Raw genomic sequence first — 13,826 nt, 5'->3', positions numbered from 1 at the left:
TGCAGCTTTGTTGTTAAGAGTTAATAATGCGAAATGATTTATCCTCAAGGAATAATTTAACTATCCCTCCCCCTCCCTGAACGAAAGAACAGACAAGAAAGGTGGGTCTGGTTCAAACAGTCAAGTAAGCACATGCAAACCTCCTCACAGATTTGCATCTTTAATATGGGCATGTGTAATCTCCCATTGTGTATGCAAATGTGAATTGCACGTACACACTCTTCTTCAGAGTGAGTTTTTGGTCTAAATACCTGGTTACAAGCACATATTTGAAAATCTGGGCCTTGTTACTTTAAAATATTCAAGCACAGGAGTAGGATTTTACAGCTGTCATCTGGATAATTAAACTCTTCATTAAGAGTTGTTCTCGAACCAGTGGGTGACCTTTAATTAGGGATGAAAGTTCTCAGGAGTGGATTTCAAGCATTAAGAAATTGCAGAGGGCCCTTTGCCCCCGCAACCCCAAGTCCATTGAAAAACCTTTTGTAAAGCATTGGTTTTCCAAGAGAAATGATGCTGGGTGAGGCAAAAATACGTTTCCAGGTCCAACATATCAGATTAATGCATCACTTAACCTTGTTGTAACCAAAATATTGTATTTTCTTTTTTCTGTCTCCTGACTTTGCCATGTGCTACCTGGATCTTTGTTACCCTAACCTGGACACCCACACCAAGTTGTACCCACACGAAAAAAAGAACAGGAAAAATTAGCAAGGTTGCAATGAGAGCAGTGCACAAATGGGAACGTGCTGTCTTTACGAGTGGGTGGAAGATTGCAAGGCAAGGTTGAGCAATATGGCCTTCTCTTTTGAGTCATTGGAATATCTTGTGCTAAAATTCTACATTAAAGGGGTTATTTTGGCTGAAGTGTAGTTCCCAGGGAAAAAGCAATAGAAATTTGCATGGGAAAATCCTAGGGAGAGATGAACTTAAAAGGAAGGTCATGTCATGGGTTTTTATTTCATTGTTAAAGAATAGTGTAAAAGGAAAAAAGCAGAAGATTGATATAAATACCAGGTATATGTTGTCTCCAGGAAAAGGGATAGTAGGTCCTTTAGGGACTATCCAGGTTCCACACTGCGCCATCAACAGTCACTGTTCTTTGCATTGCTTCTGAGCTACAGATGCCTAATTAGCTTTAAATGCTCCCACTTTCTTCTTCTCTTGCCTATGTTGTATGAACAGGCATGTGCCCCTTGGACATCTGTACTCTTGCCTCTTCACTGCCTCAGCTTTACCCCATCTTGGTCCTTTCCATTACGACGGTTTGTGCATCCTGTGCTTAGAATTGCTCTGCTTTTACCTGTAGTCGTGCATGAACAGAATTCATGTACCTCAGAAATATTTCTTCAGAAATCAGCAGTTGGAAGATCAGAAGTCGGCTCTTTGCTCTCTGTGTACTGGGGTGCACGTGTCTTCTTATGCTGCTTTCCAGCTTCTATCTCTCATTTTGCTTATTTGAGTGACTGTTGTGAGGATAACTGGCCCTCTCCCAAGCTTAAAACATTCTGCTTTGAAGCAGTCACTCTTTGAGCCAGCCAACTTCAATAGATCAGGGTGAAACAAACTGATCCCTCTCCCTACCTTCTGCACATTCCCTGGACTTTGTTGGGACAAAAGAAATCTTATTTTTAGATAGGCGATTCAGAGTTTTCCTTCCCCACATTGCCAGCTGCATCTTTGCTTTGTCCCACAGATGTCATGGTGGCATAAGCCATCCCTAAGTGCCCTGGGGGAACGCTGGGGAAGAAGGAGGGAGGAAAGGGTCTGCAGAAAGTGGGGCCATCAAAAGTTGGAAAAGTACAGCCAAATTAGGGCAGCCTTTAAACAGTCCCCACATGCTCCAAGGACTGTCTGAACTCACATCAAGGAAAAGCTCAATGCCTTTCTTTTTTTCCTTTTTTTTTTTTTTTTGTCATTTCTGCACCAAGGTCTGCACTAAGACAGGATTCACTCTACCGTGGCGTCTCTGCATATGTCTATATGGCATGAGTCCATGCCAAAATGCCGAGTTAGGAAGGGCACCAGAAACAGTGGTTTTGCTCAAGCTGTACCTGTGCTAATATATTCTGTTTGTCAGCAGAGCTAATTTGCCTGGACTAGGCAAAAATTGAGTAGAACTAGATGTTTTTTCTAGAGGTAGCATACCCACATCAGTACATTTTCACCATGTTGGCTTTATCAAGGTTTGGGGTTTTTTTTCCAGCGACTTCAGCTTCTCCTGCTACCCACCATTACCTTTCTCCTGGACTACTTGTTCTATCTTCCTTCAATGACTGCCACTGCCCACACCACCACTTTTAGTATCAGTTTTCCTTCCTCCCATGGACCATGGCATCTTTTCGCATGATTCCACCAGAGTCACAACTGAAACATTCATTAGTCACCAAAAAAGCTCTCAAGGCAACAGTATTCTATTTTTTCACATAAAGGTGTTGTTTACCTCATGGTAACACTCTGCCTACAGAATTTTTTCCATGCATTTAACACCATCATAACTAGTGCTCAGCTTCAGCACCTGTCTTGCAGTATGCCGCTAATGAAGGCACCAGCTCGGTAGTGCTTTTGGTATCGGTTTTGCTGTCCCTTGTGCACGTGTGTTAACTAGGCAAGCATCATCTTTCTTAGCTCCTCAAAAGTGACCTCCCATTTTGACTGCCCTGACTGTAGGTGCTAGTCCTGTTCTGATGTTCATCAGTGCCAGCAGAAGAGATCTGCTTTTGCCCATGATGAGGGCCATCTGTGAAGTTGTGTGAAACTGGGGAGAAAGCAGGAGACCTGTGTTCAGAACAGCCTCACTGGTGCTCAAAGACCTTGAAGGGCACTTGAAGAGCAGCTCTCAAAGCTCTCCTTGTTGCTTTTGTAAACCTCCACACATCAGGTAGCATCACAGGGCAACATCACCATTGCTAAGCTGTGTCCCAGAACACACCATGTCAGTGCTGCCATCTGTAAAGCACTGTGGGACCTCTGCTGTGAAACATACATGCATGCATTTATCATCACAAGTGAAAAAAGGTCACTAACAGTTAACTAGTTAGGTAATTAGGCAACTAATTATGCAACTAATTAGGTCTGACCTAATTTCTGGAAAATAATGGTCCAGGAATCCTGTAGTTTGTTTCCTCTTTAGGAATAATTCATTAACAAATACATTTATTTTCTTTCTGCTAAGGGTCCCATGTGAGTCATAGCCCAAGAGGCTTCTGGTTACTTCTTTCATAATTAAAGAGCCCATGTCACTTTTTCAATGGGTGAGAGACAACACCGGTGCTCTGTCTGGCGTCCTCTTGCCTAGCAGACACAGATGGCAATGCCTAAGGCTGTGAGCAAGCTGAGGCTGTTTGCATAATACTTGCTTCTTTTGCTCATCAAGTTATTGCAATCTCCACACTTCCCTCACTCTGTTTAGCAGTTGCATGTAGACAATAGTGACAAAGTGAAAAGGTCTTCAGAGGGACCTGAGGAACTGGGTAAGCAGGATTCACGGACAATCATGGGGATGCCTCCTTTGAAAACTTGAGGTTTTAGCATCCCTTTAGTCTCAGAAAACTGTTTGGGGGAAGGGGTTATGTTTCTGCATGAGACAAGATGATCATCGGCCCTATTTTAATTAATACTTACTTAAAGGCTAGTCCCCAGCAATACCCTTCTTACCCTCATGGTTTTCTCCCCCTCCCAAAAGACCACAAGAATAAAAAACTTTTGAGGGGTAAACCTGAAGAAACATTCGTTGCTAGGAGGGTGAGGAGACTCACAAATGAGGGAGGGAGGTAGAGAGGGAAGGAGGGAGGGAGGCATAGCGTCCAGGAAAACAAGATGTAATAAAACACTTAACAGGAGCTTTTGCCATATGTCAGAAGTAGAACGATTTTCTTAAGGCTGCACCCAGAAACCGGTGGCCAGATGGTATTGCGGCAAAATCTTCAGTGTCCTGTGCTCTTCAGCCAGCAAAAAGAAGATGGCTGTCTGAGGAGAGAGTCCTAGTGAGGCTTTCAAAGGCTTTATTCCTTTTTTAATGTTGGCAAACTCTGAAGAAATGGTGTTGAGGAAGGAGGGAGTGGGAAGACAGGGAGAATGAAATTTCTCTTACTTAAAATAAGACTATCCAAATAATTCTTATGAAGGGAGTGAGAAGAATTGCACTGAGGAGTCTCATAAAAAAACAATGTTGAATTTTTCTAAGCTGGGCCTCCTGCAAGCAATGCTCTGCACCAAGACTAATATTCATCCCTGTTCAGAGAACCAGCACAAGAACTATTTCCACAATAAATGACCTTTAAATTGGGGCTGACATGATGTGTAAGTTTTGTGCTGGCCCTCTGCACTGCAGTGAATTGCATGTTGAGGAGGGAATGCTTGCTTTTCGCCTATGAAAAATCGCTCGCGCCTGCCCCGTCACCCCCCAGCCACTCCTAACACACATTTGTTTATGTGCCCTTTTGGGTCTGAGGCTCTGCATCATGAAATAGCACCAGAGAAACATACTATAAAAAAAAAAAAAAAGTGCGGTAAATCATAGAATCATAGAATAGTTTGGGTTGGAAAGGAGCTTTAAGGGTCATCTAGTCCAACCCCCCTGTAATGAGCAGGGTCACCTTCAAGTAGATCAGGTTGCTCAGAGCCCCATCCAACCTGACCTTGAAAGTTTTCAGGGGCATCTACAACCTCTCTCTAGGCAACTCCTGAGTCCTGGGATCAGGACAGTCTTTTCTGAGGTGAAAAAGTCCCAGAAAGGAGGGAAACAGGCTACAGGAGCACCTGAAATCCTGTCTGCTCTAGCTGTGTGGAAGAAAACAGAGGGAAGAAAGCCTGAGCAAAGAGAAGGTGTGTTGGAGCTGGGTGTCCTGGCTCCCAGCCTCTCCAAGCAAGCATCCTCCCCTCTGCAGAAGGTGGGTGAAAGGCTAAGAAGGTGATGAAAGAGCAGGAGAGAGTCCACAGAAATCTTCTGTCCTCTCAACAGCCAAGCAGCTGGGCTGACCATTGCTTCTGGCAGGGATTTATATGTATTCTTACTTAGAAAGAAACCAAATGAGCTCCTTTGTTGAATTACAGCTGAATTCACGCACATACACACAAAAAATTTGTTTCATCACCAAGCACCTCTTTTATGACTGCAGAATGCAAGTACCTCACTGCCTCATCCCCTTCAGGCTTTATCTCCACCTCTTCCTTCAGTTTTCATTAAACCAATCCATTTCTAACCAAGTCCTTCACATTTGCCACTCTCACAGTCTTCCCCTGCCTGCGTAGCGTCTAATGCCTTCACTAGCAACAGCGTTATCTCTCTTCCCACCTCATGTCTACATGGTGACAGGCATGTTCAGACCCCATCCCGCGCTGGTCCTTGGGCGATAATGCCAAAATCAACAATCACGTCTGTGTCTGTGGACTGACTTGAGTCCACAGTTCATTCTTCAGAGGTCATGGGAGCTGCACGGCCTGACAAACTTACACATGTATATGCAAGGTATACTTTCCCCAGGCAGCATGTTAGGTACGGCAAAATGAGAGCAAGCCTCCAGTGCTTTTGCAAAATTGCTTTTGATCACACACCACATGAGAGTAACTTGCAGACGAAAGCATGTGAAATAATTGAGCATATATTGTCCCACCTACTGTGTGGGTGTTAAAGCAAAACAGTGGGGGCTGCATGGAGGAGAGCAGACAGCGGGCTGGGGGGTCCCTGCCCTCCTCTTCATTTCACAAAGCTGCTTTGTCCTAGCACAAAAATTTTTGATGCAAATGTGTATGATGAGCAAGGGAGCAAGAACGGAGCTGGGGAAATGAGTGTTGTGCTTTGCTACCATATTGTTCTTGCTACATGTTAAGAGCCAGGACACAAAAATAAGATGCTGCTTGAACTACTCAATGGCATGATCTGTAGGCTCTGTGGGAGCAAGTTGAGCCTGACAGCTACTTGAGGGCTGGCCCTGGATTTTTAGGGGGTTGGAGAGTTAGACCCTCTGCTTCCCCCCCAGGCCTACATATTCTCCATGTGTAGCATTTTAAAAGCTAAAGCATCCACTTGTTCAGAGCAGGAAAAAGCAGCCAGTCCAGCTGGTTATGAGGAGCAGGCAGCACTTGCAGTGCCCCCAGCTCTGCCATCCTTACAGCTCATTCTTGTTGTGCCTCCTTCCTTATTCACCAAACTGCACCACATTTCTCTTCTGTAATCCAGTTCCCTGTTTTTCTGCACCACCGCTCAAGGCATACATGTTCCCTTATCTGCTTTTCTTCGTCTGCCCTTTCCCTCCCTATTATATCCCTTTGAACCAATGCTTTCACATCTCTCTCTTCCCTCAGCACTTGCCCTGCCTGTAAGGGACACCAGTTATGGAGTTACAAAGTAATATCTGAAAGAGAAAAATATTACAATCAAGAAAACTCTCTAAAAACTAAGAATATATTTTTCCTTTGATTTTTTTGGTCTTTTTTTCCTTCACAACATCCTTAGGAAACACAAAAAGCACTGTGAAAGGGATACTGACAGTTTTCATTCACATCAGAGATGACTTTTCATCAGAGGAAGCGTTTCAGTGTTGGCTTCCTCATCTTTACACAAGCATTTTCCTCTCCTCTTCCCCTGCACACCCAAGCACACTCTGGTTTTCTTTCCCTTTCTGTTTTCCACTCTGTACCTACAAGCATAGACAAAGCATGCGGCTCTGGGGCAGATGTTTTACTTCTGATGGGAATAGCCTGCACTCCTCAAGCACACAAATAACTTTGAGGGGCTCAAGGCAGGAAGCCTGAGCTTGGTCAGTGTTCCTCATGGTAAGGAAAAGGCCTTCGGGTGGGACAATTTGTTTGAGACAATTAAAAGAAGAAATGGAAGGAGAAGCCTTGTCCAAGCCTAAAGGATCTCTGAAAGCATTTGTGTCCTAATTTTGGGTGGACTTTTGCAAACAAAGACTAAATCCTGCAGAAGAGTTAGGTTTAAAGAGAGTGAGATGGAGAGGTAGAGATGCTAGCAATTACAAAAACTGATCGTCACATTATTTACAGGATATTGGCTGGCATTTACCAGCTAATAAGAGCAATAGCAGAGTAAAGAAAGATGCTGTGCTTTAAAAGCCCTGCCAGAAAAAAAAAAGCAAGCACTGCTAAGCAGCCTCCAGCCACAAAAATCAGGCTGTCGGGATGTGTGTGCCCCATGCTCCACAAGTGGCCCAGCCAAGCTGCTAGCATGGAGCAGCTGCTCCAGAAAGCCAAAATGCCAATTGCTGGGCAATTGCTGTGAACATGCATTTTTCCCCTCTTCACATTCCCTAGCTCTTTGCACATTTTCTTTCTGCCTGGTAAGCCCTGCAGGCAGAGAGGAAGGGCCCAGCCTCTGCAGATGAGGACCTGGCGGTGGGCTGTCCCCACTGCTCGCTGGCTCTTGCCAGCTGGGCTTGGTGGGCCAGAGGACAAGGCAAGCTTGTGCAATGCACCCCCACGCTCCCAGCACCAGGGTTATGTGACCACCTGCTATTTTTGTACTTGTGATGCTTTATCACGGTTTCCTAGCCATTCCTTTTAATGGGATTAACTCACAGTTGCATAGAATATCCGCTGTCAACCCATCCATATTAATAATTCAGAAGCTTCCCTTACCTCTTAAAGTAGAAAGCAGCTGTCCTGGATTTCTACAGCATCCAGTGCTTAGCATATGAATGGGATGGCATTAGCTACCAGTGCTGCTCAATAGCTGTTTCTGTCATATCCTTCAGCATTATTTAAAACCCAATTGCTCTGCTTTCTAGACTCGACCTATGCATCTGCCAGGAATGGACTTCAGGCTTTCTTCTCGGAGCAGTGAGTATTGCTTTCTCCTTTCTCACACCTGCAGCCTCACCAGGTTTTTCTGGACAGCTCTGTTAACCCTTTCCCTTGCCTTGACTGAGGGTGCAGAAATTGTTATCCTGTTCCTCCAAACTTCTTCTTTTACGGGAATTGGACCAAAATTATTCCACCCATAGCTTTTTCAGGTTTATCTAGTAGAGGAATGCGAGGCGTTACTGTAGTATAATGAAAATGTGCCCGATGATACAAAAAAAAAAAAAAAGGCAAACAGGGCTGACTTGGTGCTTTCTGTTTAGAGAGCAATGGTCTTCACATTGCAACATACACTCTATAAGTTCAGTCAAGCTTCTCTTGACCTCTGAGCCATTTTGGACAAATGATATAAATTTTTCTGCAGCGGCTCGAGGTCCTGACATGTCAGAAACTGTTGTGAGGTAAAACCTAGTGGGTTATGCAGCTGCTCAGGCCAGAGATCCTTTTTGACCTCTAATTTATTTTTCCTTCTTGAAAAGTAAAGTACCATGGGCCTGCAGGGAAGTTTTTGTTTACTAACCAGTTCAACTGGAAAAAATAGTACGGATTAGCAAATCCCATGCTTTCACACCTCAGGAAAATGTGCTCATTATGCCAGAAAACTTCTGACCTTGCAAAGCCTTTAGGTATGGCATTTAAAAAAAAAAACACACCACACAAAAAAAAAACCAGCACAAACCCTTTTCCATAGTAATGCCCACATGCTGGCTGCTGTTAGGACACTGCTAGGCACCTCTTATTCTCCTCCACATCTGTCCGCGGGGACACTGGCACTCCTGGCACCTGTGCACCGGCTGGAAGCACTCACTCACCACTCTGCTTCCTTAACGTCTTTGATCAGGTTAAGGCCATCATGTCCCAAAGTAATTTATCGTGATGGGCTTTCACTGTAGTCACTTTATGCTAGTGAAATAATAAAAATACTGATAAATTTTGGTCTTGCTTTCTTGCAGTAAAGTAAGTTTTATGCTGGGGACTTGGGCTCAGAGGAGGACACGAAAACCAGGGCTGGGCAGCAAGAGCTGACAGAAGTTTCTGAGTGACTGAAAACTTTTGAGAGGTCTCCAGATCAGATGTTTTGCCTATGGGAATACAGAAGATCTTGGGGCCAGGGAAGCTGGCGTACAAACGTTGGGCATGCCCCTCCCAGGGCAACTCCAGGCTCTTGGGGCAATCCATGCATCAATGGCAGAGGTGCACAGGCCCACTACAGCAGTCCCAAAGAAGCAGGTGAGCAGCACCCTGAAGAGCATGTCCAACAGGGTGCATAGGCAGCATACCCATACCCTGCTCTGTGGGAAATGTGCCACTGACACCAATAAGAGTGTTTCAAGCTGCTGAACGTCAAGAGAAAATTTACCTTATCAGAGATGCCTGTTGCCCAGAGAGATGCCAATGTTTCCACCCCATGTCTTACGCACCTCAGGCTTGCAAGGTGGTAGAAAGAGACACCCTCTACCATGATGCAACCCCCTTCATCCTTGGCAAATGTCCAAGGGCACAAACTGCAGGGGAAAGCTCTCCCTCCTGTTGCAGCTTCTGGCCCAGAAGACAGCCATGGAGCCAAAGGCAAGAGGACCAAGCCGTGTGAGGACAGGGCCATCGTAGGGAGCCATGGCCATGATGCTCTGCTCTGTCTCAGTTCACAGTATGCTTTGGTGGAGGTTTTGCATGGATCAGCCATCACTCCCAGATGGCAAACAGCGGGCAAAGCAGCCTCCGGCACAGTGCTGTCTCTTGGCTGCTTCCCCCATCCGAGGTCAGCTCTGTGCCAGGGAGCCTTCTCCTCAGTGCTGCTATGCTGAAAAATGAGTTACTCCGAGACTGACATTACAGTGTGCTCCCACACACAGCTGCAGCGTGAGTTATTTAACTGCATAGATATTACTGAAGTACTGACTGTAATGCCTGTTTTCTTTCCAAAGTGAAAAAAGAAGCATTACATCATGCCTATACTGAGAAACACTCCATCCTTAAGGACAACAGCAGAAAGCTTATCTCAAAAAGCATGATTAAAATGTAAGGGTGCTGGCAGCTATGGACAGGAGAGGCCAACTCCAGTGCTTGTGACCTTGCCCATGTTGTTCCTCTGCTCCTGTCCCGTGGGACATAACTCATTAAAGAGAGGATGGGGGGTGTGAGGAAAGTTTTGTGGTCCTACCTGTGTAAAAGCACAGAGGTGTCCAGCAAGAAAAGGACTATGAGGGTCCCCACAGTGCATGGGAGGGTGAAAGGGGAACTAAGGGGACGCTCACATGGCTCACATGGCACCCATGGCCAACCCTGCTAACCCATCAGAGGGACTCAGCACAGACAAGTGATACTGAAATTACCCCATCTGCAAGCACTCTGCAAGTGCTCAGCATTTGCTTTTCTCTGCATGTCAACAGCATCTGAAAAGTGCATAGGGAAAAAAAAAGGCTGTAACCTGGCTGAGTCAGATCACTGTCTGTGACTAGAGTCGAGGTTTCTCCTGTGCTATGTAAAGGAACTGCAGATTTCATTTCTACTCTCTGTGCTGTTGAAGCTGACAAGAGTTAGGATGCATTTAATACCAGGTGAGAAGCTGGAGCAGTGCTGCACAAGAGTGAACCCTTATAGGCGTCTGACAGAAGAGATTCACTCATAACAAAAAGGCAGGCATTCATCTTGATATTTCTTCTGTCACATACTGGGGCAAATATGTCATTTTGTTGCTTTTTCTCCTCTCTTTAAGCATTTCACCTAGAAGGAAATTCAGAAAAATAAATCAGTTTATTTCCAGCCCTACAATAGATGCACATTCACCTTAGGATTTCTCTCTCTGTGCATTGGTAAAGATTTACACTATTCTTTCAAGGGATTTTTAAAATGCATTTCCAGGTTTTTCCATATATAGAACAAAAGACTAATTATATCAATAAAAAGATAATGTCATCTGGGAGTGAAGTCCATTATACTGAGGTTACAGCTCCTGTATAGGAGCCAGCTCTCTGAGGTTCTCAGTGACTCCTACAAAATGCTCCACATGCTCAGGAGGAAGAAGATCCTCAGAGTTGCCTTGGGAAGTATTTTCCGTATGTCCTTGGTCAAAAGATGATACCCAGATTATGGTTTTTGAAAACAGACAGTTTAAAAGGGCTGCAGTGGTGGTGCTCACTGAAGATTTACCCTTCATCGATTGAATGGTATCAGATACTGTATGGTGATTACACTGAGAAGCTGGTATTAAATATTCTTTAATAAGAAAACTTATTTTGAAATTTTCTGAATTGTTAGCTGTACCACTGATATCTAGTAAAATACCAATAATTTAAGCATCATATGTTGGCCTAGTATGTTCACACTTTATTTATGAATGATAATGAGATAAGAGATGCTTTCTTTGAAAAAATCTGAGAAAAGTCTGAAAATTAAAACAGCAGCAGCAAAACCCCCACAAATGAAACTTTAAACACCACCATGTTCCCAGAGCTATTCTTGGAAAGTTTGTCATATTTGTGTGAAATCTCAGAGATGGAATGTATGCAAGCATTCTGCTCAGCAAGAACCCCAAACACCCACCACACTGCTAGATTAAATGTAATATGTTCCAAAAGGGAGATACACTGCAAAGGAAATTACACAACCCTTCAGTGCATTTCGACACCCAGAAGGGAAAGGTGCCAGGAGAATGGGTTTTTTTCACACCAAACACACCAGATCCACGAAAAACATATAGACAGGTTGCCAGCAGCAGCAAAATATGACCATGGAAGGGAGACATCAGTCTCTGAAGAAGAAGGGGCTCTCGGTGAGCAGGTGTTTCCCATCAGAGCTGTAGCTATCACCTCCAGGACCGCAGGCAGAGGCTCTGCCCTGGGAAATATTTATTTCTTATTAGAAGCAGTGTTATTGAGCATACATGTTTGCTGAGGAATGAACTTATGTTTTTGTGTAATAGGAAAATCTGGATGTAAAATGGAATTACTGCGGTTTGCTGCCATGGTAGACTGGAGGCTCATTCCAATGGGAGTGCCTGAATTTCATTAAACAATGAGCAAAGGAATATCTGCAACATAAAGTTTGTTTTGTTCATGTGCTCTTACCATATGTGGGTTTATTCCTTAATATTTCCTTCCTGTCATTGTTCTTGTAAGAGTAATGAAGTTTTGAAAATAAAAAAACATCCTACTTCACATCCTCCATCACTGAAGCTTTCATGATATATACAATTTGCTGTATGAACACACAGGCTATCACATTATCAACAGAGAGTACAAAGTTAATTTTAACGCTACATAGGAACTGAACTATGCAACTCATTGCCTAAATCATGGTGTAAATCTGGACAACACAGTCCGGTTCTCCATTAGGTATGCACATAGTGTTTTCCAGGTTGCTAGAAGACTATATTCTCAGAGCTACCTCAAGGTTCCTCATCTGTTTTGCTGCCTCAAAGATGAGGACAAAAATAATTAATGCAGGCACAAGGCAATATTGCAGTGAGAGCCATCCAGTTCCACCCAGCACTGTTTCCCCTGGCTAAACCAAGCCTGACCAATTTTGAAAAACAAACAAACAAAAAATCTCCTCTTCATCATCTGCTTGATTGGAGGGTCACAGGAAAAATTATTCTTTTTAAAAAATATTGTTACACATCACATTATTACTTTTTTTCTAGAATCTGAAGTGACTGGCCTGTCTTTATTGGAACAGATGGTCTATGGCATCAAATCTTGTGTTAATTAATTGTCTCCCTCCGATTAATTGCTGTGTTCATTCCTGTAGGCAGGTTAGGGAATTGTGGTTTACAGACCTGGGCAGCTTTTTACATTCAGCTCACTGGGGGGTCTAAAAACTGCAAGGAAATAAATAATCTGATACATAACAAATATCTAACAGGGACTGGCATCAAGACTATTTCTACCAACTCCTGCATGTGAGCTCAGACAAATGAAGGCACAGAATACTCGCCATGTGGTTTTTATTAATGAGCTTGAAACAAATCAATGGGATTCTGACACGAGAAATTTGTGCAGCTCTGGAGGCAGCTAAATTATTCCATTTGCAATTTCTGCTGAAGATTTGCAGTCTCTAATAGATCTCAAAGAAAATCCTGCTGGAGCTAGTCAGGAACCAGAAACCAGTTGAATATCACATGACTTCTGAGTATGATAGAAAGTCTTTCTCACTTCTGGGTAGAAGGGAGTTACTGAATTTAATTATTTCAAGCTGCAATCAAAAGAAGAAAAAATTTCAGATATATTTGTCTGCTTCACAATGCAGGGAGCGAGCAAAAAGAGAGGAAATGGCTTAATTTGGAACCATTGTCAAACTGTGCTAAAAGGGTTCATTATCATTGTTAACTGCATCTAAGTCGGTGTAAAGAGGAATGTTTTAAATGTGTGAATATACTCAATGCATCTGCGTATGAGACCCTGTTGTTTATGGTGACTGCCCTGTCAGGACAGATACTCACCCGAGCAGGGGCTGCATTAAGCTGCAAATCCTTCTTCCCAGAGGGTGCACGTCTCGTTGTCTCAAGCAGAGCTGCTCTGCCAGCTCAGAGGCAAAGGCAGACACATTAATGATGTATTAGCGCACCAAAGACTGCTGTTCTAGGAGTCAAAGCTGCACCCCGGTGATGTAGTGTAACCACGGGAGGCTTGCACTGAATATGCAAGGATTTTTCTTTTAAAAGTAATGTCACTCTCAGTTTATTTTGCTTGTATTCAGTGTTCTGTTGGATAGCTCGGGAGGTAACAAATTTTTTTTTTTTCTTCTCAATTTCATGATTCATCTGAAAACATAAGAAATTTTTTCAGGTCAGATCAGAATATTTACACTTTTAGCTGAAAAATTACCAAGAAAAACTCTAGAAAAGATATATTCTGGATGAAGTAAAGAAAATATCATAGTTGACCTAAAAAATCAAATGCTTCAGATATAGTTTTCTGTTATGTATAAGTAAAATCAGGTCTTATATTTTAAAACAAAATTTGTATAATTTTAAATTAAAAATAGCATGCCTTGTGGAAATATTA

Source organism: Phalacrocorax carbo, chromosome 3 (genome assembly GCF_963921805.1).
Source record: "Phalacrocorax carbo chromosome 3, bPhaCar2.1, whole genome shotgun sequence".
Classification (NCBI taxonomy): domain Eukaryota; kingdom Metazoa; phylum Chordata; class Aves; order Suliformes; family Phalacrocoracidae; genus Phalacrocorax; species Phalacrocorax carbo.
This window is presented reverse-complemented; position numbering follows the sequence as displayed.